Source organism: Arvicanthis niloticus, chromosome 16 (assembly GCF_011762505.2).
Source record: "Arvicanthis niloticus isolate mArvNil1 chromosome 16, mArvNil1.pat.X, whole genome shotgun sequence".
NCBI lineage: Eukaryota > Metazoa > Chordata > Mammalia > Rodentia > Muridae > Arvicanthis > Arvicanthis niloticus.
The window spans coordinates 25,932,680-25,956,137 of NC_047673.1; positions in this window are offsets into that span (position 1 = coordinate 25,932,680).

A 23,458-nucleotide genomic window follows, 5' to 3' on the forward strand; every position below is an offset into this window, starting at 1 on the left:
TTCTATTTCTAGATCCACATACTAGAAAAAAAAGTCATTTATACCCTAGAAGATAGAGAGTAGGGTATTTAGTGCAGCAGCCTGTGAAAGGCTAGAAAAGGGAATAAAATAAATAAAATAACCAAATACACAGTGGTTAGATTATATCAGCAAAAAGGAGCAGTATTATTTACTTTTACTTTATATGCATTGGTGTTTTGCCTGCATAGGTGTGTACACGAGAGTGTCAAATCCCCTGGAGCTGGAATTTATAGACAGTTGTGAGCTACCGTGTAGGTGTTGAGAATTGAACCCTGATCCTCAGCCAGTGCTCTGAGCCACGGAGCCATCTCCCTAGGCCGGAGGACCAGTATTTAACAGTATAATAAAAAAGTGAAAAGACATGGAAAATATCTGAAATCAAGAAGAGACCAAAAGGCAAGTGGCGTAAGGATAGTTAGCTGGACTCGCCACCTGTGGTAAAACACAGCTTAGGAAGCACAGGTCCTAGTGCATTAGCACCCGGATCCATCCTGGGTACCAGAACCAATGGAGAATAAAGTCTACACAGTAGCACTGCCGTTTTTAGGGCTGTATGTATATAAAATAAACATACAAAAACACATGCACATGAAACAAAGCAAGGTTGAACAATGAGGAAGAGGAAAGAGGAGAGAAGTAACAGCAGGATAGACATTGGGCTGATGGAGTTCTTGGGTCACCAGGTATATGGCTAAGACTGTATGGTAAAGAAGAGAAAGGCTTCTGATAGAGTTACTGTTTATGTGGTTCTTACTGTTGTTGTTCTGCATATTAAAAACTATGCATTCCATAATGGAAATATCTGTGATGTTGCTGGAACTTTAGAGGATTTCTTAAGACATATGGCATCAAACTGGTAGAAATCTGAAGCCAGGCAGTGGTGGCACATGCCTTTAATCCCAGCACTTGGGGGGCATAGGCAGGCAGATTTCTGAGTTTGAGGCTAGTCTGGTCTACAGAGAGAGTTCTAGGACAGTCAGCACTACACAGAGAAACCCTGTCTCGAAAAACAAAATAAAACAACAACAACAAAAAAAAAAAAATAAATAAATCTGAGACCCCAAGAAGTCCACACGCACCAGAACCCTGAGAACTCTGCCAGCAAGCACATTTTGTACAACCCCCCACCCCCTCGAATGTCCAGCTTCAATGAGATGCTCTGACCCATCAGCAGGCACCAAGCAGATACAAGGAGAAACAGAATGCACCTACGGTGATTAGTCTGGAGTTCCAGGCTCTCTGAGCCTTTAAACAGAGTGGGGCATGCCAGAAGCTCCAGGAATGTCATCTTGGAAAGTGGCAGCTTGCCAGTGGCCACTTTGTATTCCGTGAAGGGTGTAAGTTCAGATGCAATACAAACGCTGGCTGGCTCTCAGCCTCATCTAGTTGGAGGTCAGCTCTGGCCATTATAGATCCATCTCCAAAGGAACAATGCCCATGCAATCACCAGCTGAAAGATGCATAGGCTCTCAGGCAAGACACAGATCTGTTGGCTACATCCTCAATTCTAACCAGTCAGTACCCACCCCTACCCATGATGAACTAACCTTGGGGTTTATCTGGTGGTGACACCAGATACACCAGGCTACACAGTTCAACTGGTAGTACAGACTCACTGGAGTTTGGGGCCTTGGTCTAAAACCCTGGATGGCCACATGAAAGTTCCAACAAAGCTGTGATCTATTTACACTCACTGAAGTGAACCAGTAAATGGGCAAAGAGCTCATCTGTGACATTAGGCACAGCTTCTCTCTCACATGAACAGTCAACAAGCTCCTTGGCGTTTCTGTTCCATTAAACATTGCAAATTAGAGTCCAAGGAGGAAGCTAATTTCCAATCAAACAGAAGAACCAAGGGGCCCGAAATCTGTTCTCCAGTTATCACCCAGATGGCTGTGTGGGCACACACATAGACCAGCTCACCCACTTCAAACGGAGCAGAGCTAAGTACATAAAAATAAACAAGTGACATACTTTGAAGTGTAGTCATCCATTTCTGAGACAACTTGGGGGTATTATTTGGATGCTCTAAGGGTACAGGTGTCTAAACTGGGCTTGCTTCCTGGCTTGGGGTTCTCCTCCCATAGGTGCCCAGCAGTGGGGAGTTCACTGCAACCTTCCATAGAGCCACAGAGAAACTTGCCAACGGGAGTGCAGCAGCCACATTTGGGGCTCCTGGTTCTCCTCGAATGTAACATGTCTCATTAATTTCTTCCATCTGTCGTTGTGTGCAGGGAAAAAAAATCTAAGGGGAAATATAAAGGACTGACACTGGATTTACTGCCTAAGCCTCTAATCCATGTTCAATTTGTAAGAGGCTACAACTCCTCCAGATGGGACACATCTAAAAACTGGCTTTTCCCCCAGTCCCAAAGACATTTGTGAGAACTCTTCCCAGTTGGCTTGGGCAGTGATCCCGAGGATGGCAGCAGGCAGATGCTCCTGTGACACTCTATCCAGCATCGTCAGAAATCAAAGGCAGGACAGGCTTTCCAAAGCAGGAACCACAGGAGGGCTGCCAACTCCGAAGAGCTTCCCTCTTCCCTTTGCCCTGCTGTCAATTCAATCTATTGCCCTACATCCTCCCCACCAGACTCAGACAAGGGACAGACGAAAGTGACAGTCAGTTTTATTCCTTGGAAGGACGGCAGCGTGAGAAGATGCTGACATTAAGTCGGCCGCCTTGAGAGCTGAGGATTAGTAACAACCATCTCCCATTCACACATGGCCAATGATAAGCGTCTTTGCAGGGAAATCAACACCGCATGTAAAGCCTGTCTGAACACTCGCAATATAGCCAGGCGAGGATAACCATATGTATTTATTAGTCCAATGTATATTTAAGGGTTTAATATGTGATATACCTTGTTCCAAATATTGATACATTCAGTGATACAGGAACAACATCCTGACTTATCAAAAGTCGGTGTTGCTTGGATTGCACTGTGTCCCCCAGAAACTCTTTCTTTTTAAATCTATTTCTGTTTTTGTTATTTGGTGTGTGGGTGTTTTGTATGTTATGCTATGTACCACAGTCATACAGTGCTCTGGTGGCCAGGACGTTGGATCCCCTGGAACTGGAGTTGTTGTGAACCGCCATGTTGGTGCTGGAAATTGAACAAGAGTATTCTGGAAGAATAACAAGTGCTCTTAACTGCTGTACTGTCTCTCCAGCCCCATGTATTGCAGCCACGATCCTTAGAATGCTAAAACAAGGTCATTGGGGTGGATTCTAATCCAACATGACCAATATCCTTGTCAAAAGTAGAAAAAGTTGGAGGTAAAGCACTTGTTTGATATGTAAAAGATCCTGGAGAAATAGATGATAGACAGACAGAAAGACATACAGACAGACAGAGGGGAAGAAGGAGGAGAAGGAAAAAACAGAGACTGCAAGAGAAAGAGAAGAGAGAGAACGTTGCAGAATTGCAGATGAAGCCATAGGTTGGAGCAACATTTCTAGAAGCCAAGGAAGAGCCTAGGACCTCCAGCAACTCACCAGCAGCCTGTAGAGCAGAGCAGCTGCCCCTCATTCTTCTTGGGAACCAACTCTGCCCATGCCTTGATTTTAGATTTGCAGGGTCATAAGTAAGGAGATGCATTTCCCACAAGGAAAGCCATACTTCCTGCTAGGTTATCCTGTCCTAGTGAACTGCATGTGAACATCTTCTATGGAACTGTGCCAAACAAAATGAAGACTCCCTGGATCGTGGGCACCATTGTAAAATGGGAGTGTAAAGTCTGGGTCCTCTTGTTGGGTGCAGTGGCTACAGCTTGCAGTTCCTTGCCATCGATCATCTGCAGTACCAGTGATCATAACTAAGCTTGAAGGCTCACTCGAAGTTAGGTAACTTTGCCTTAGGTGAATGTTCTTGTGCTACATTGCAACTCTTGAAAAGCAAAAGCAAATAATTTATTTTCAAATTTTTCATGTATATAGGCTCAGTGAGACAAAAATTCTTGTTACAAGAAAAGGAAAGGAAAGAAAAGAACAACCAAACACTGGAGAAAAAAACAAACAAACAAACAAAAAAAACACCATCCTATGTAGAATCTGAGATGGTCCCTGGTTTTGAGAATGTCACAAATCTGTCCCACATCCCAGATGCTGAGCCTGTAGCCAGCTGAGAAGCAGTCTGATGCTGGAACAGGTCTGTGCAGTCTGTTAGAAATTGCCATGAGCAGTCTTACAGAGAGTATTGAGAATGTTGATGGAGAAGAGACTGCAGTATGGCAGTCACTGAGATTGTTGCCCGTTACTCTATGTAGCCAGGATCTACAGCTTCCTAGAGCAGGGTCTCCTGGATATCCTCTCTTAGAGAAGCTGCTGCTTTTGTCAACGAATTAGAACAGAAGGTCAGTTCTGATACTCTGTGTGCCTTGTGTGTTGGCATCTTGAACCAGAAACAAGGAAATCCCAAGGGTCTGACTCTTAGCTCACAGACTCAGTCTAGAGGACCAAGACCTCTAGGGTCTGTCCACTGCTGCTGCTTGCTGCAAGGAGAGGAATTCTGAGCCCAGAAGGACTTCTAAAATGTCTGTTCCTGAAGCGAGAAATCTCTTGGGAAAGTCTGGGGACTGAGTTGAGCCTTCTAGTCACATGTTTCTCACCATAAAACATCGTGGAAGAGAAGGCACTTCAGAAAGCAAATCAAAATATTTAAAAAATGTTCTAATCATGAAAATCAAAACTTCCACGTGAATTATCTTCCATGAGAGATCAAATAGGCAACTTGATCGATTCCTAACTCTGGAGCTATTTATTTACCTCTACAAATTAGTAATTTCGTATATTAATTTATTCTATTGTATTCTATTGTATTTATTTATTTATTTTTTATTTTCAAGACAGGGTTTCTCTGTATAGCCCTAGATGTCCTGGAACTCACTTTGTAGACCAGGTTGGCCTAGTCTCTAGTGTGCTGGCATTAAAGGGTATCAGTGCCACATCTGGCAGTAATACTGTTTTGTTTTTAATTGGATATTTTATTTATTTACATTTCAAATGTTATCCCCTTTCCTGGTTTCCCTTCTGGAAACCCTTATCCCATTCCCCCCTCCTTGCTTCAATGAGGGTGTTCTCCTACCCACCCACTCCCTCCCTCCCTCCCCACAGCCCTGGCATTCCCCTATACTGTAGCATTGGGCCTCCACAGGACCAAGGGCCTCCCCTCCCATTGATGCCAGACAAGACCATCTTCTGCTACATATGCGGCTCGGGCCATGGGTTTCTCCATGTGTACTCTTTGGTTTGTGGTTTAGTCCCTGGGAGCTCTGGTTCTGGTTCTGGTTGGTTGATATTAGTAATCAGTATTACCGTCAGTAATACTGTTTTTTAACTCATTGTTCTGTGATCAGCTCCTAAGTAGAGGTGTGGATCACAACTCTAGACTCATAGTGACTGCAGGGGGAGGGAGTGTCCTCCTATGTTTACAGTGAGATTCTGAGGAGCAGAGAGACTTGAATGGGGATTGCAAACTCTTTCAGGTCCTTCAGTTCTTTCTCTAACTCTTCCATTGTAGTCCCCATGTTCAGTCCAATGGTTGGCTGTAAGCATCCACCTCTGTATTTGTCAGGCTCTGGTAGAGCCTCTCAGGAGACAGCTATAACAGGCTCCTGTCAGCATGTACTTCTTGGCATCTGCATTAGTGTCTGAGTTTGGTGTCTGTATATGGGATGGATCCCCAGGTGGGGCAGTCTCTGGATGGCCTTTCCTTCAATCTCTGCTCCAGAAGCAATTTTGGGTTAAAAATTTGGAGGTGAGTGAGTGGCCCCATCAGTGATACTGTTTTTTAACTCATTGTTCTGTAACAATTCTCCTAAGTAGAGGTGTCGATCACAACTCTAGACTCATAGTGACTGCAGGGGAAGGGAGTCTCCTCCTATGTTTACAATGAGATTCTGGGGAGCAGAGAGAGTTGAATGGTATGTTCAAGAGGGGAGCTGGTCAAGGGCAGATCTACAAGGAAAGAGAGCGCTCCTGGCCCACAACTCTGGCCTCTTATTGAGTCCCTGCAGCCTGAACCCATGGTTCTCCATGCGCTGAATTCTTCACTTTCCTAAACCAAGGCTGCAGACTAGTCCTCTGAAGAGTTGAAGCAGCGTTAACATTATGTTTTAAAATCTAGAAGCATCATTTTAAATTCTTGCATGTACAGCCAGATCTTCCTGCTAAATAGTACAACTGAATAACTGGAAACTCATTTGCAAACTGTCTTCCCCAACCTTCCTTCCCTGTCCTCTAATGTGGAAGAAGGAGGTACCAGCCAGGAAGACAGGTAGAGGAAGAAACTCTCCACATGCATAAAAAATGCAAAACCAGCCAGAGGTCAGTGAGGCCTGACAGAAGCCTAGGAGGAAGCCAACAGTGGTGACAGGGACCAGTCTCTTCTAGGAGGGATTCCCAGTGGATAGCTGTGCCGACTGTGAACTGAAGATTTGTTCTCCATAAAAAATCATGCAGGTCGGTGGAGTGTGGTGACATGTTGCTCACGAGCTGGAAGCTCTTAGGACTGGACCATCACCACTTCTTGTACAGGTCAGCTGGTACTGCGAGCTGGAATGTTTACTGTTCTTGGTTCTAGATGCTGAGATTGCTAGAAGCGTTGTTCAGAGAGGAGTGTGCACGGAGTACTTACAGGTAAAGGCACACAGCTCCAAGTGTATTATTAGGAGAGAGGCTATGAACACCAACTAGCTACAGTCTCATGTTACAGAAGTTGCTGCCTGGGCTTGCCTGCTTTGGGCTCACTGTCCTCAAGGAGGCTCTGAGGATCGAGGGGACTTCCTTTGTATGTGCTGTTGTTGAGAAAAGCTTACCATTACAACATTCTTTATCATTGGATGAAGAATAAAAGCCCTCCAGTTTCTAACAGCCTTCATTCCAGAGTGAGAGACCCAGTGTCCCGAGGAACGCACTGGTCAAAGATCGGAGCATTTGATTTTATTTTTTAAGTCTATGATGGACAGACACACAGCAACAGTCTAACTACACACCAAGGATACCATGTAGGTATTCTTGCTCCTTTCAGCCAGTACACTATCTTAAGCAGAGTTCCGAGTCAGTGCTTGCAGAGTCCCCTCACTGCTGTTTAATATTGGCACGGCTTCCCATTCTATATATGAGCCATATTTATTTAACCCATCTTTTATAAATAGAGAGCAATCTTGAGTTTTTCCATTTGTACAAAGGATGCTGCCATAAATATCTCCTACAGATTTCTTTGGACAGTTGTGTGATTTATTTCTACAAAGGAAATTCCATGAAGTATAAATGGCTGCATCAAAGATATCTTAATTCTGGGGCTGGAGAGACGGCTGAGCAGTTAAAAACGCTTGCTGCTCTTGCAGATGACCTGGGTTTGAGTCCCAGAACCTACATGGCAGCTCACACTGTCTGTAGTCCCAGTTTTGAAGGATCTGATGCTCTCTTCCGGCCTCTACAAGCATCAGGCATGCAGGTAGGCAACATATCTCCAAACAAAGACTCATACACACTAAAAAAAATAAATATTAACAAAAAATTTTAAAAATGTCTTAGTCTAGATCACTATTGTCACATATAAGAGACTAGGCCCTGTGGGTTGAATATTTGTCCCCTCTGAAACTCATTGAGAATGTATTGCTAAAGATAATTGTGTCAGGAAGTAGAACCTTAAAAAAATGTGATTAGACCATGAGGTTAATACTTTTGTGGATAGATTTAATGCTTTAATAAAGGGAGATTTTTTTTTCCTCTCTCTTTCTTTGCTCTGACAGTCCCCTCCCCTTCAGCTCTTCTACCAAGCTAGAAGCAGTGTTAGTCCCTGCTGAGAGTGGAGTGTTGAGGGCACTGTCTTAGGAGCAGAAATTTGACCTTTGACAGACACCAAACCAATCAGTACCTTGATCTTTAGCATCCCAGCTTTCAAAGAAATAAGTTATAAGTTACCCAGTAGACTGCATTCTGTCTAGTTGCATAGATAGATGAAGGTTTTGAGTCATTTATAAGTAACAGCTTATTTCTCAGTTCTAGAGTCTGGGAAATCCAAGGTCAAGGTGTTGGCAGATTGTTGTCTGGAAAGGACTGCTCTCTGCTTACAAGATTGTGCTCTATTGTTGTGTCCCCACATGGTGAAAGACATGACAAGCAGATGGCATGGCTCTCTGAAGACTCTTACCAAAGCACTGGCCACAGTTAGTTGTCCTCACAGTAGATCTAGTCATCTCCCACAATCCTCATCTCTTAATACATTCTGTCTCATTAGACTTTGTTCCATTGTGAAATTTATTTATTTATTTATTTATTTATTTATTTATTTATTTATTGTGTTAGTATTCTGTCTAAACTCTACCTCCTCAGTTACCTGGCAACAGCCAGGTATGCTCCTCCCCACAGTTACCTGGCAACAGCCAAGTAGGCCTGGCCCACTATAAAAGGGGCTGCTTGCCCCCTCCTCTCTCTCTCTCTCTCTCTCTCTCTCCCTCTCTCTCTCTCTCTCTCTCTCTTGATTTCTTGCCTGTAGCTTCTCTCTGTCCCCATCGCTCCTCCCCCTTCCCTTCCCACTCTCTCCATGTGGTCATGGACTGCCTCTACTTTCTCTCTCTCTCTCTCTCTCTCTCTCTCTCTTGATTTCTTGCCTGTAGCTTCTCTCTGTCCCCATCGCTCCTCCCCCTTCCCTTCCCACTCTCTCCATGTGGTCATGGACTGCCTCTACTTTCTCTCTCTCTCTCTCTCTCTCTCTCTCTCTCTCTCTCTCTCACACACACACACACACATGCTCGCTCTCTCTGCCTCTACTACCCTTCTGGCTCTCCTCCCCATGCCCTGAATAAACTCTCTTCTATACTATACCGGTGTGTGGCTGGTCCCTCAGGGGGAGGATAAGTCTCTGCATGGGCCCGCTGAGACATCCCCTTCCCCCATACCTCTCCACACACCCTCAGAACATATTCTCTTTATCTCTTTATCTTCTTATAAACACTTCATATTGTTGTTTGTTTTTCAAAACAGGGTTTCTCTGTGTAGCTCTGATGGTCCTAAAACTCACTCTGTAGACCAAGCTGGCCTCAAACTCACAGAAATCTTCCTGTTCCTGTGTCCTAAGTGCTGAAATAAAAGCCATGTGCCACCACACCTGGCTACCATTGTAAATTATAGACAGACAACCAAATTAAAAAATAGGTCTATTTTTATTTGTTTGCTTGTTTTGATAAATATTTGCAAGAATCTGTACTAACTGATAGTCCTAATAAGATATCTTTTTTGGATATCATATCATAATTATATTTATTGACATGGCTTTAGCAGTAAATGTCTCCAACTGTGACTGAAAACTCTCTCTGGTATTCACACTCAGGAATTCGGGCATCTCACACAGCTCTACCAGCCAATCAGTGGCCGAGATAACCTTCAGCAAGTCAGGGAGAGGTAGAAAAACAGAAGTTTGCATAATGGGGTCTTCAGGGAAAGAAGCAGATCAACTTTGTCTGGCATAAGACAGATAAATGGAGTTGTGAACCAGTGCTGACCCTGGGTGTACACTTCCTTGTCCCTGTCCTTCTGGAACGTGAGCAAGCATCAGTGAGCCAGAACGTCTGGGTTTTTCAAACATAACCTTGAAGGAGAACGCATGCTCTCAGAGAGGCAGCTTCTGCTAGGGCTGAGAGAGGCATTCTCACAATGATCACTATGTCAGGATGGGTGTGGACTAGATACTCCTAGATTAACTATGACAGTGACAGTCCACTTACGGTCAACTGACTGAAGACTGAATCCCTTTTGGATGGCACTCTTCAGTGTGTGATTGCTGGAGAGTTACCTTCTCCCATCCTGGTGGTGTTCCTTCTTCAGTCTTAAAAGCTAGAATCTCTCCCTTTCAGTCAGAGAGGGTATGGTTCTTCAGATTTCTCCCTCCATCTTGACTCACCGAAGGTGAAAGCCTGGCTTGTGTGAAGTCAGTCTGGGAAGCAAGATGGATACTAGAGCCTGTCTCAGGAGACCTGAACTTGGGGCACCATCCTCCCCACTGCCCTCTGAGCTCAGGGGAGCAGCATAGAATGTAGCTATGGATATGGTGTAGACTTGTGGGAGGAAGGCACCTTGTGGCTGAAGTTCTGTGTCCCAGTCCAGCTGATGATCAGAGGGTAATACTTTCTTCTACCTTGATTTTAGCTCTTCGTTAATACAGAATTTAGAGGAAGAGGGGTTTTACTAATTGGCTTCCTTTAATTCATTACATTATCCTTAAAACCTGTGGGCTTCAAAGCTCAGGAAATTAGAGACAGATCCAATTATGGCAGCAGCAGCTGATGGAGTACTTGTCTACTGGGCAGAAAGCCCCGACTCATAGCATCCATAAAGCCGGCACGGTGGTGCATGCATGTAACTTCAGCATTGAGGACATGGAGACAGGAGAATCAGAAGTCTGCGTCATTCCTACCTGAATATCAAGTTAGAGGCCATCCTGGGCTACATGAGACCCTGTCTGAAAACAAACTGCTCATTATTATAGAAGTGAGCAAATGTTCTGTGGCTTTCTGTGTGCAGAGATTGGGAGCCTACAAGTCTTCCATTGTCTCCTCTCTTTAAAATTATTTCCTAAAAGCTTTGATAGTTCCATACACCTATACATATAATAGATTTTAGTCTTTTTCACCCTCTCGCCGTCTTGTGTTCCTTCCAATAGTATTCCCACCACTTTCACATATTTTGGGGTGTGTGACCCACTGAATTTTAACAGGGCTTCCTAAGCAAACCTTGGGAGGTTATTTACTGGAGCATGGACAAGTTATCAGTGGTTATAATATTGAAGGAAGTGGTACCTTTCCCCCGAGCCACTGACAACTGTCAACATTTGCTGAGAGAGAGAGACAGAGAGAGAGAGACAGAGAGAGAGAGAGACAGAGAGAGAGAGAGAGCGTGCGTGTGCGCACATGCGCTAGATCATGTCAAGAAGACAGTTTCCAGTATTTCCAAACTGATTTTCACATTAACAGAGGGTACACGTGTATAATTACAGATGTCCCACGGAGCTGAGCACTCAGTGACTACTTATTCTCTACACTTTGAGTGGTTTCTAGTCTTTCTGCATTAACCTCCATTCACTGCAAAAAAGAAGCTTCTCCAATGAAGTCTGAGAGCTACGTTAATTTATGAGTATAAAAATAAAGATTTAGAAAGCAGTTTGATACCATATCCATTTAGAAAAATAATAGTCGTTGAGTTTTCTTTTAGAGTTTATGGGCCAGCATAGCCACAAGTTCTTGGCTGGATGTACAGTCCCAGGAGTGGGTTTCCTCATAGAGAGTAGCCCTTTAATCAGAAATTGGTTGGTTGCTCCCATAACATCCATGTCAGCATCACACTAATGGGCACATTTTGACAGGCATGTCATTATTGCAGTTTATAGAGCTCGTAGTCAGCTAAGACTGGTGATGATTTTTCTTTCCCAAAAGGCTGCATGTACCTTCTGGCACTATGAAAGCCAGCCAGTTGGAAAGAAGCTTCCAACTTGAGTTCTCCATGTCCTGTGACCAAAGTATTGTGGTTTTTTTTTCAACAGTAGGGTCTTCCCATCAGGTTCTAATGGGAGATCAAAAGCAATGACTGGCAAGAGCTTGCATAGTTTTGGGAGTATCTGAGATCTTCCTGATCAAGAACCACAGGAAAGTAATCCTATACCTGGCATTGGGCTTTTTGCTTAATAACCTATGGCTTCTGGGAAATGCATAATCTTTTGTTCTAAGAATCTTGGACCTAGCAGGTCATAGTCTCCAAAGCAGATACCTTCACTAATAAGATTAGAAACTAAAACCATCCTGGAACAGGGGTAGGTCAGTGTAGGACAGACACTAGTCAAGACGAAGTCCAAATAAGAATTGTGAAACCAAATACACTACACTACACACACATACACACTCAAACACACACTCGTACACATATACACACTCACACACATACACACACAGTAACACACAAACACACACACTGGGATGGAGAAGTAAGACAAAATTTTAGAAAAGAAGGAAAATATAGTCTAATCATATTTCTTGAATTGTTGGGAATGTTCTTGATTTATTTATTGTCAAGACACACACACAAATTATACACTAATGCATTTACTTCAATTATATTTGAGTAGAAGCAAGTTCAAAAAGACTATATATTATATATTTTAAATATAATACATATTATATATATATATTTACATATATATGTAAATTGCCCCATCCAGCAGGGCAGTAGATAGGGGTCTGGGGAGGTCACTTGAAAGAGAAGATGGGGGAAGCAGGCGAACGCAAAGAATCACGATTTGTCTATAGTCTGATCAAATCGTAATTTTTACTTTTTCACACAGGGGTTATAAACACAAAAAGGCAGGATATGGGGAAGGGGATGACACAAGAGAGTAGGTGTTCAGGGGGAGTACAGATATCTTCCAGAACAGTGTGTCGGCTGGGTGAAGGTCCGGGAACAGTTCACTATGACTCCACCTATGATTCACTTGTCCTTATCTAAGTTGGTACTATCCACCAAGGCTACTAAGGTCTATGACTATTCACAAGACCTATGACCACTTGTTCTCATCAAGGCTGGTAAATTTCCACCAAAGCTGCCTGTTTACAATATCTTATAGTTATCTGTTTCAGTGTTTTCCACAGAGACCCAAGACTTTGTGTTAGTAGGCTGACTTAGGCCTGTTGCTGATTTTAGGTTTTCAGTGTATAAGCAGGGCTGCCCTTGACATCTCCTCCCTTCTCCAAGTATAGAGGGACCATGGTGATTCCAATCTTCCAAAGGCAGGGATAGAGGCCTGACCTCCAGTAATTAAAGGGGACCTTGTAATGGCTCCGGTCCTCCTGTCATTGTTCAGTGAGGCATGAGGGCCATACCCATCCCGATGTCTTTTTCCTGGACATCAACCCCTATGCAGTCAGGCTTGTCCCTCAGGGAACCCAGAAAGATATTTTTAATTTTTATTTATATTCCCTTGCAGTGCTTAGCCTTGCAGCCAAAGCAAGAATTTAGATCGCCAGTCAGAGGGGGTTCTGGGTGGCCCCTCTCTGCTTGGTCTATGGGTGTGAGTCCCCTCTTTTAGGTTGAGTGGAGATGGGTTTTGGGAACACCCTGGATGGAGTAACAACCTCGTCTTGAGTCTCGTGGTCCTCCATAGCTAACTTATGATAATGTATCTGAATAGGTTTTGCTATCAAATTGTCTATCTGTTGTTTCACAAAGTTAGTCAGCCTATTTAAGTCCCTGGGACCAAAGGAAATAAGCAAAAGTAACCCAATTAATGGTCCCAAAACAGAAGGAAGTAGGGTTGACAATCATGGAGAGGTTGAAAACCAATTCTTGTACCAGCTCTCATCTCTGTCTGTCTTTCTGTCTGTCTGTCTGTCTGTCTGTCTGTCTGTCTGTCTGTCTTTTCTCAAGGCCTTCTCTGACCTTCTTCATGCTCTCTTTAACCATCCCTGTCTTGTCCATGTAAAAGCAACCAACATTCTTCTTTAAGGGCTGTACACAGTCTAGAGCTGTACACAGTCTTTTCTATTGTAAGAGAATAAATCAAGTCCAATAAAATCCTTTGCAATTTTTGGAGATCACTTCAGACATCAAAACAAGGGATTTCTTCAGATTAGTGATGTCAATCTCTAGCTGTTTGATTCCCTTGTCAATGGCCCATCGAATGCCTGAGTAGTATAAGTCTGGAGGCCAGCATCAGGATTAGAACTTCCAACAGCAAACACCACAGGTGATTCATTTTTACCTGGAAAGGAAAAAAGAAGGAAATTCTCAGAGAGATTTCTCTTCCCTGGATGTCAATTGTTATTCATCTTATTTGTAATTGAGCCCAACTTTGTGAGGGTATCTATTTATTTCATTAATCTTTTTGGCAGCCATTTAGCTGTACCTTCTTTGGTATCAAACAGGCATGTCAGTCCTTGGCCCCATATGAGAACTGGGTCTGGGCCATTCCATTTAAAGGTAAGAGGGTCCTTCCATATAACTGTGGCATAGTTTTTTTATTGTTCTAAACATGTCAAAGGCAATCAGCAGCAGATTTGTCATGAGCTTTCAGATTTAGAAAATTGAGAACGAACAAAACATGATGGAGAGTATTTCTGGGAGACTCCTTCTGGGGGATGTAACTCCCCTCTTTTGTTTTTAAAAGTCAAATTTTCAGAGTTCTTGTAAATCAGGGCAGAAGCATCAGTAGCTGCTCCTCCCACACTCAGAGAGTTATGAAAATATTATTTTAAAGTTTTATAATATCTGTTTTACAATACCTTGTCCTTTGTTTGCATCTGTTTGACTGAACAAGGGTGAGGCATGGAAACAGACAGTGGGTATTGACTTTGGTAGCTCAGGGGGATGGAAATACAGAGCTAGCTGAAGAAAATAAATTGTTTCTACATCCTTTAGCTTTCACCCTCTCAGCTGGTACAACAAGCACGCTTTGAAACACGTCAATAAAGGATAACAGATCAAATTAAAAGAAAACGTGTGTTTCTCAGACTTTGAGGAGAGATAAGAGAGCAAAGGAAAGTACAAATAAATGGTCTGTATCACCTGACCATACTTATGTCGACCAGAGTCCTCATTCATGGTTTAAGGATGTAGCTCAGTGGAGGAACAATTGCTTAGCTGATTGCCTACCACAATTTAAAAAAAATCAATTTGCATATATAAAATACATGCATCAAAACAACCTTTAGAATTATTTGAAATATTTTCCATGGGTGTCTGTCATGTGTCACAAAACCTAAAATGTCTGAGGTGATAATGAAGACAATTACCCTGATCTGATAATTACACATTGTGTGTAGGCACAGAGATGTCACCGTACCCCATAAATCTGTATGATAACCATGTGACAATTAAAAATACACATCAAAATGCATTAAAATACGATTTAAAATGAAAGCATTACCTTTGAGCTTTTGTTTCTAAGAATAGCATCTCTTCCTTTGATCTTCAAATTTTCATTGTTCCTTTGGAGTTTCAAAAGCTATTTTTGGAAAGAGTTATATTTATAGGTAAGACAATACAAGAAGAAAACACTTAAGATATAGAAACAACCTGAAACTTGTGTATATAAACTGCACTTTGAATCGCAGTGAGGTAATACTCTGATAAATCCATCTTGAGTTGAAAATGCATCCAGGCCACCTCCCTACTGGCCCTCGTTAATCATCCAGTCACACATACACTGTGGGGATTGGAGTTTCTCTTTATTGATCGTGTGGCTGGTTGAAAGCCATGACTCACCATCCTACCCAGTCCTGGAGATCATATCCTACTGTTTACTGTTATCCTGGGAAGGGACCAAAACCCAGAATTCAAAGCCTGTTGTCTACTGGATGGGTGTGGCTGTTGCACCATTCTGAGCCACCATGTAGTTGCTGGGAATTGAACTCAGGACCTCTGGAAGAACAGCCAGTGCTCTTAACCACTGAGCCCAAATTGTACCATTGTGAACTTGCAAACTTCTTACACTGAAGCACCACGAGAGAAGGACCAGCTGAATATTATAATTTCAGTAGGGGTGTTGGACAGTCAAAAGATCAGGTAGGGAGATGTGAAACTATTTGTGGCAGTGAAAAATTAGGTGACATTTATTAAAATTAAGGTGTTTTATGGGTGCAACGGTCTGAACAAGAATGGTCCCATGGACTCATATTTGAGTGCTTTGTCCCCAGTTGGTGGAGAGTTAGGAAAGGATTAGGATGTGTGGCCTTGTTGGGAGAAAAGTGTCACTTTTGAGGTTTCAAAAGCACACAATGTTCCATTATCTATCTGTCTGTCTGTCTGTCTATCTATCCATCTATCTATATCTATCCATCTATCCATCTACCCATTGTCCATCTACCCATGTATCATCCATCCATCCATATCTATCTATCTATCTATCTATCTATCTATCTATCTATCTATCTCTACCATCTCTATCTCTGTCTCTATCTTTGCTTTGCACTTGTGAATCAAGATGTCATCTCTCAGCTACTGTTCCAGTTCCAGGCCCGCCTGCCTGCTGCCACACTCTCTGCCATGATGGCCATGGACTCACCTCCTGGAACCATACATTCCAATAAATTCTCTCTTTTATAAGTTGTCTTGGTTATGGTGCTTTTTCACAGCAATAGAAAAGTAGCTAAGACAGTGAGTATGACTTCACCTCAGGCTACAGGATTAGAAAAGGGTGGCCTAATTGAATGGATAGCATATTCTGGGACCACCGAACCAATCTGGTATGTCTTTGAGGTCGCAAGTGACATCCTTAGCCTGGGATAGCATGTGAGCAATGATAGCACAGGAAACACAGCCATGCCAGTGCAGATGAAAAGCAGCCGCTGGTCTGGTCCTGGTGACTCGAGTATTTCTCCCTCTGAGAAATGCAATGCTATTTAAGATGAAAGGAATGCCATTGGGACTAATAGAAATATCAGCAATATTAGAGCTGTGTGCTAAACAGCTTGCTTCGTACCAGCGTGACAGAGCATGAACTCTAGAGTGTCGCTGTCCGAGTTCACTCGGAGTTCCTCAGTCTGGGTCACAGCTAAGCCGCTTCCCTCTGTGTTAGCCAGTTTTTTCTCTTCATGACAAACATCTGAGAGAAATCTGCTTAAAGGAAGAAAAGAGCCAGTTTGGCTCGCAGCCTCAGAGATTTGAGTGTGTGGTCCTCTGGTTTGATTTCTGTGAACCAGAGGTGAGCTGAACGCTATGGTTGAGGATGGGGGCATGAGTCAGAGAGTGGAGGCAAGATAGAGAGAGGGGAAGAGGGAGCAGGAGAGGGAGAGGAACAGCGAGAGAGCAAAAGAGAGCACTGTGCTATCGGACTATTAGTTTTATAGTATGTTTTGAAGCCAGATATTACAGTTCCCCAAACTTTGTTCTCCTTGCTTTGGTTATCTGAGGTCCTTGTAGATCCATGTGAAATTCGTGCTTTCTCTCCCCTAATTCTGTGAAGAATGTCATTGGGAGGTTGATAGCAACTGCATTGAATCCACAGATAGCTTTTGGTCCTATGAGCCTTTCAAAACTCTGACCTTTTCTACTCCATGAAGATGGGGTGTCTTTCTATATTATTTGTCTATGTATATGAATTTGCTTCAGTGTCTTCACACCTTTGTGGTGTTTTGAATAAAAATTACCCCCATAGGCTCGTAGATTTGAATGATTGGTCATTCAAGTCAACTAAATGCTTCCTGTTATAATAGTTACCTAGGTCATGATATCTCTCCACAGCAATAGAAAGGTGACTAAGACACCATCCATATTTCTGTAATTTTCATTTTTGGTATCACTCAATATCTTGGTTAAATTTATGCCTTGCTTTGTTGTTTTTGTTTGTTTGTTTGTATTTTGCATTTTTTTTCTGTGTTTTCTTTTCTATTGTGAATTTGATTATTTTCTTGATTTCGTTCTCGGCAATTCTATCACTGAGATATAAAACAGGTAGCAATTTTTGTATGTTGGTTTTTATATTCTGGGATTTTTATGTCCTGCTGGTTTTATATCTTTACTGCAGTCATTTAACAATTATAACAGTATTTTGGTAGAATCTTTAGGAATCTTTTCTATACATAAAATCAAGTTATATGCAAACACAGATGATTTAATCTCTTTTCTAGTTAACTGTCTTTTATCTGTTTGTCTCACCTTTTTGCAGCAGCTGAGACTTCTAATGCCAGATTAAGTAAGTGTGTTGAAAGTGGACATCCTTGTCTTCTTTCTGATCTTAAAAGAAATTATTTAGTCTTTTCTCATTCAGTGTGCTGTGGGTAATGTTTTTTAACCATCTATAACTCGTATTATGTTTATATTAACTTGTTTTTAAATTACTTATTCTTGAAGGAACTAATCTGGTCTGTGAAAACTACATTAATTCCCTCTGAGGATGATATCATCATGACCTATTCCATTTCCACTGAACCCACCTTTTAAAGAGTCTACCACTTCAATTCTGTTTCACTGGCAACAAAGCTTCTAAAAAGTGAAACATTTAGCGGGGCAAGCCATATTCAAATCAGAGCACCAATGTTCACAACATTCTTCACACTGCTAAAAGGCAAATGCAGTTTGTACCCATTGACAGATTTATCATTTTGCTACACACAAAAAAAAAAAGAAAAGTGATACAACTCTGTCTAAAAATCTTAAATTTTTTATTATAAGAAATTGATGTTCATCTTCGAAATTTAAAATAAGAAAAAAGCCTATACAACATAACACATGCACATACACACACACACACACACACACAAACACACACATATAATACACATATGCAATTTTAGTATTTAAAGTACCTGTCACCTGGAGTTTGTGGCTGATTTCTATGTAGTTATAGAGTTATGTGTGTGTTTTTTCACCAGACAGTGGTGTATATGTATCTCACGTCATAGCGCATTCACAGAAGGAAGTGGCATACTTCATGTAGGCCATAGACTCTATGACTGAGCCGCAGCACAATGCCAGCATGCTCTGCCCCGGTTATGTTTCAGCTTGCACATGTCACCCACTAAGTATCGAGACTTTACTTATCAGAAGTCACCACAAATATCTCCGAGGACCTCACTCTCCCTGCCCTTGTAAAAAAGGATTTAAGTCAAGGATCAAAGTCCTGTCCCAGGAGAAGAGACTGAGCTCTTCTGAGAAAGGGGCCATGGGTCTTACAGTGGGCCATGCTCTGAGTGAGGACCAATGCTGACTTTTTAGTTCCAGAAATCCCTTCTCAAACTGATGTCCCCAAGCAGACTTGAGTTTCAAAAACCAGGCTTCTGAGAGAATTACTAATTGGTGGAGGCTGGGAAAGCAAAGACAGGAAACATTCAGCTTAAGGTCTTAGAATGTTCAGTAGTAGATGAAATTGGCTTTAGATAAAGGTAATTAACCAGGCCTGAACCACTCAGGACACAGCATGTTCACCATAGCCAGGATACTAAATACTATGTCATTCATACTGTGAGACCCAAAGAAATTTCTGCTACTTATTTTCAAATTGTATGTCCTTCTACAAATACACAGATAAGGGCCAGCAAGAGCAGATGGCCTGAGAACATGTCTGTGGGCAACTGTCTTGATTCTTCACTGACCCGGTCCACCATGGGGTAAGAGGACTTGGTTTCCTAGATTGGGCCCTGAACAGTATGTGTGAAGAAACAAATAAAGCAAGGCAGACAGCAAAGGTGCGCTGGCTTCCTTCTGCTTTTGATGGTGGCCGTGATACTTCCATTTCCTGCCTTGACTCCCTCAAAATGATGAACTGTAACTTGGAATCCTAAGACAAATGAACCCTTTCTTCTTTGCTACTGATGTCAGGGTATTTATCACAGCAAAACAAAGCTAGACCAATTACTGTTTAGTCACTGTTCCGTTGCTATGAAGAGACACCATGACCAAGGCAACTCTTATAAAGAAAAGCATTGAACTGGGGCTGGCTTACAGGTTCAGAAGTCATTATCATAGTGGCCCATAGCATGGTGGCAAGCAGAAAGACATGGTGCTGGAGAAGGAGCTGAGAGCTACAACCTGATCTGCTGGCCAAGAGAGAGAAAGACTCTAGGTTTGTCGAGGGCTTTTGAAGTCTCAAAGCCCACTCCCAACCAGTGACACAATTCCTCTGACAAGACCACACCTCCTAATCCTTTCAAATAGTGCCGCTCCTTGGTGACCAAATGTTCAAATCTATGAACCCAAGGAGGCCATTCTCATTCAAACCACCACACACACCTTCCTGCATCTACTCTGAATGGCCATACTACTTCACGGATAGGCAAACTTTATATGCAGTTTCATACCTTTTGTGCTAATCCAGCTTTTTAAAACAGTAAATGGGTGTGCCCTTCCCCCAGCCTTGAGCAGGTCTGAGAGACCTTGCTTACCACAACAGACCAAGTGATAGGATCTAGGTGGAGTTACCCACCTTGGCTTCATGGAACTTAGAAGAAGAACTGCCCCTGGGCTTGCCTTGAGACATCTCCAGCTATGACCACAAACAGATTATGGATTATTCCATCCATCTCCAGCTGAAACCAGGAGGGGTTTTGGGTTGGGCCTTTCCCTTTAAATTGGGGGCTGAACATTAAAGCTTTGAGCCTTGATCAGAGGTCTTGGCTTCATCTCTTCTCACCCTCCGTTCCCTTTCATTCCCAGCCCCCCTTTCAGGTGAACCCAGTTGATTCGTGGCTGCAGGTGGCTACAAATAGGGAGAAAAACTCACCCAAGGATAATAATGTTTCACTTATATACTTATACAAGGAGAAAGAACTGCCTGCTGGCTGGGGAAGGAAGAAGGCAAACACAGACATCAGAAATTGGGCCTGTTTTTGTTGCCCCCTCCACTAGTGAAGACAAGCGTTACTATAAAGTTAGATGTCCTGGTTTACTGAGACTTTAGGGTGAGTCAAACTGTGATGCTTCCCACTGTTGCATTCATGATACACACAGTGAGAAGGAACTGGATTAACTGGTCACCCAGTACCTTCTTGAGTCCAGAAGCACTGACAGGTGGAAATGCTCTAATCAAACAGAGAAGGACAAGGACGTTGCACCTTGGTTGAGTGGCCATGTTATTGCATCAGTACATAGCTGTGGGTCGCCTCTTAAAAATAGTCTTCCAACCAGGTGGTGGTGGTGCACACCTTTAACCCCAGCACTCAGGAGGCAGAGGTAGGCTGATTCTGAGTTCAAGGCCAGCCTGGTCTACAAAGTGAGTTCCAAGATAGCCAGGGCTAAAGAGAGAAACCCTGTATCGAACACCCCCCCCAGCTGCTTGTACCTCCCCCCCCCCCAAAAAAAAAGTTTTCCTTTTATCTGTATACATTGATTAAAAAACTGGCCAGCCATCCTGGATTTATCATCTCTACACCAGCAAAGAACGTGGATGTGATGTGTGGTTAGGTATATTGAAAGATTCTTATTCACAGGGCATGAAAGTTCTGGTGTGAAACCTCAGCACGCAGAGGCTGAGAATTTTGACAGTTCAAAGACAGCCGGGGTCACATGACAAGTCAGAGGCCTGTCTGTGTCATGTCCCCTCCCCCACCCCCAATGTTCTAAAATCTCAGTTGACAGTCAATCCTGGACAACAATCAGGCTTCTACCCTGATGACTAGCATTTCTTTTCCAAACAATCCCTTTTGGTTGTCGCCAAAGGTCACCACTTTCTTTTGCATTTATTTTATGTTTCCTAAGATGAACAAGTTGACCCCAATTATAGAATAACTGGTTCTTCTTCTGCTTGGAAAAATAGCCCCAGATTATGTTGAGCTGCCCACATTAATCAAACACCATACATCTAAATGGAGGCCGACTAGAGATAGTGAGATGAACTGGTCCGCCTAAAGGCCTTCCACAGATACGGAAGGAATTAAGTGTGTGTTCTCTTTGTACTCACAGACTACAGGAAAACTCAGCAGCAGATAAACAGCACGTCATTAATCTCACTGTGGCTTCCTGTGGGGGATGGGGACTGGAGGAAGCTCCTCTCTTCCTTGCCCAGCCTCTAATACAGTGGTCCTGAACCTTCCTAATGCTGTGACCCTTTAACAAAGTTCCTCAGCTTGTGGTGGCCCCCAACTATAAAATTATTCTTGCTACTACTTCGTAATTGTAACTTGTTAGCTATGAATCATAATGTAAATACGGGATATTTCTGATGGTCTTAGGCCATCCCTGCAAAAGGGTCGCTTGATCCCAAGGGGTCTTGGTTCATGGTTGAGAACAGCTGCTCTAATGTAAATGAATCCGCTCATCCTACAGTGCTGTGAGCCCACAGGAGTCAGGCACTTGAGGCCTGATGCAGGGAGGCTTCCCTGCCCCTTCCCCATGAAGAGAAGCACAGCAAAAAACAGTCCTGAAGAGACTGACTTCTGGATCTATATCGTCCAGGGTCTTCCTCCCTTCATAATGCTTCCGTATGATGAACATTCATTGTTGGTTGATTTACTTTTGAGAGAGTCTCCTGTTGCCAGACAGCCCAAATCTTTCTTACAGCCCAGGATAATCTTGAACTTCTGATCTTCCTGCTTCCAAATTCTAGGTACTGGGATTGCATGTGTGCACCACCATGCAAGACTCACCCTTCAGAACAGTTAGCTTCTTTGACAGTTTTTATTTTCAAACTATGCTTGCCTTTTGGCCAAAGCTTTATATGTCTATTGAGTTTATTGAACTTCAAGAATTCCATTACAGGTATTAGAAAAATATTATGTCAAGCATTTTATGATTTACAGATCACTGACCCAAAATTACATATACTAATGAAATCTAGACGATCAAGGGCTTTCTATAAATGATGTGGTTATTAATAGTTACATGTTCTAACACATGTTCAAACAAATCGGAATAGCTGCTGTACTTGTATATATATTGCATTTCCTGAAACTATTTTAATCAAAAACAAATCAAGATTTAGAAAGGAAATTATATTTAAGGAAAGAACGAATATCTGTTATCCAACCTAGAGTCTGCTATATTTGGACTTTGGGGGAAGGTGCTGACTTTCCTAGCAAAATTGGAAACCATTTCTTAAATGAATTTTTTGACAAGAGGAAGGATTTTCTGATTATGCTTTGGCGAGCATAGGATTAAGCCTTCTACGTATGTTATTGGTCTAGCCTACACAGCATGCTCAGCGTGAGTCAGCACCTCTATTATGGTCCTTTTAAAAGAACCTAACAATGGATTTAATGCGTTAAGAGACAATAAAGATCATACAAACTAGTCAATCAAAAAGTACAAGTGTGCTTTGCCAGATGTCAATTTCATTTTCAAGTCATACAGTGGATCTCACTGGGTTGTGAGCTTGCCGGAAGCCTGTTCGTTCAGGGTGGTCCAGACTTTTCTGTTGATTCTCCTCCACAACGCATTCCCCATCATGCCCTGCTGTGCTTCATATAACCAGTGCTTAGCACCTTGGTCTTGGCATGCATCTAAACGCAAACTATCACCACTGGAAAAACAAAATGGAAGTTCCCACCACATCCAGATACTCACAGGGCATTCGCAGTTATTCCTCTCTTACCACTTTTCCTCACAAGAGTGTGACCACAGTGAGACAAATGCCTTGGGAACAAAATTCAAGGATGTCTAACAACAACAACAACAACAAAACAAAAAACAAACAAACAAAAAAAAAAAACCCCAACCCAAACGAAAAACAAACAAAACCTCTCAGTTACCCTGACATGTATTAGTACAATGCTTAAAATTAAAATCTAAGCCAAGCGGTTCTGGCACATTCTCTTAATTCCACACTCAAGAGGCAGAGGCAGGCAGAGCTCTGTGAGTTAAAGGTCAGCCTGGTCTACAGAGCAAGTTCCAAAAGTACACGGTGAGCGATATCTTACAAGTGAAATGTTTGTTTTTAGATTGTTTTATTTTATGAGTGTTTTGCCTATCTGCGGGCGCGTACATCAGTTGTGTGCCTGGTGCCCATGGAGGGCAGAA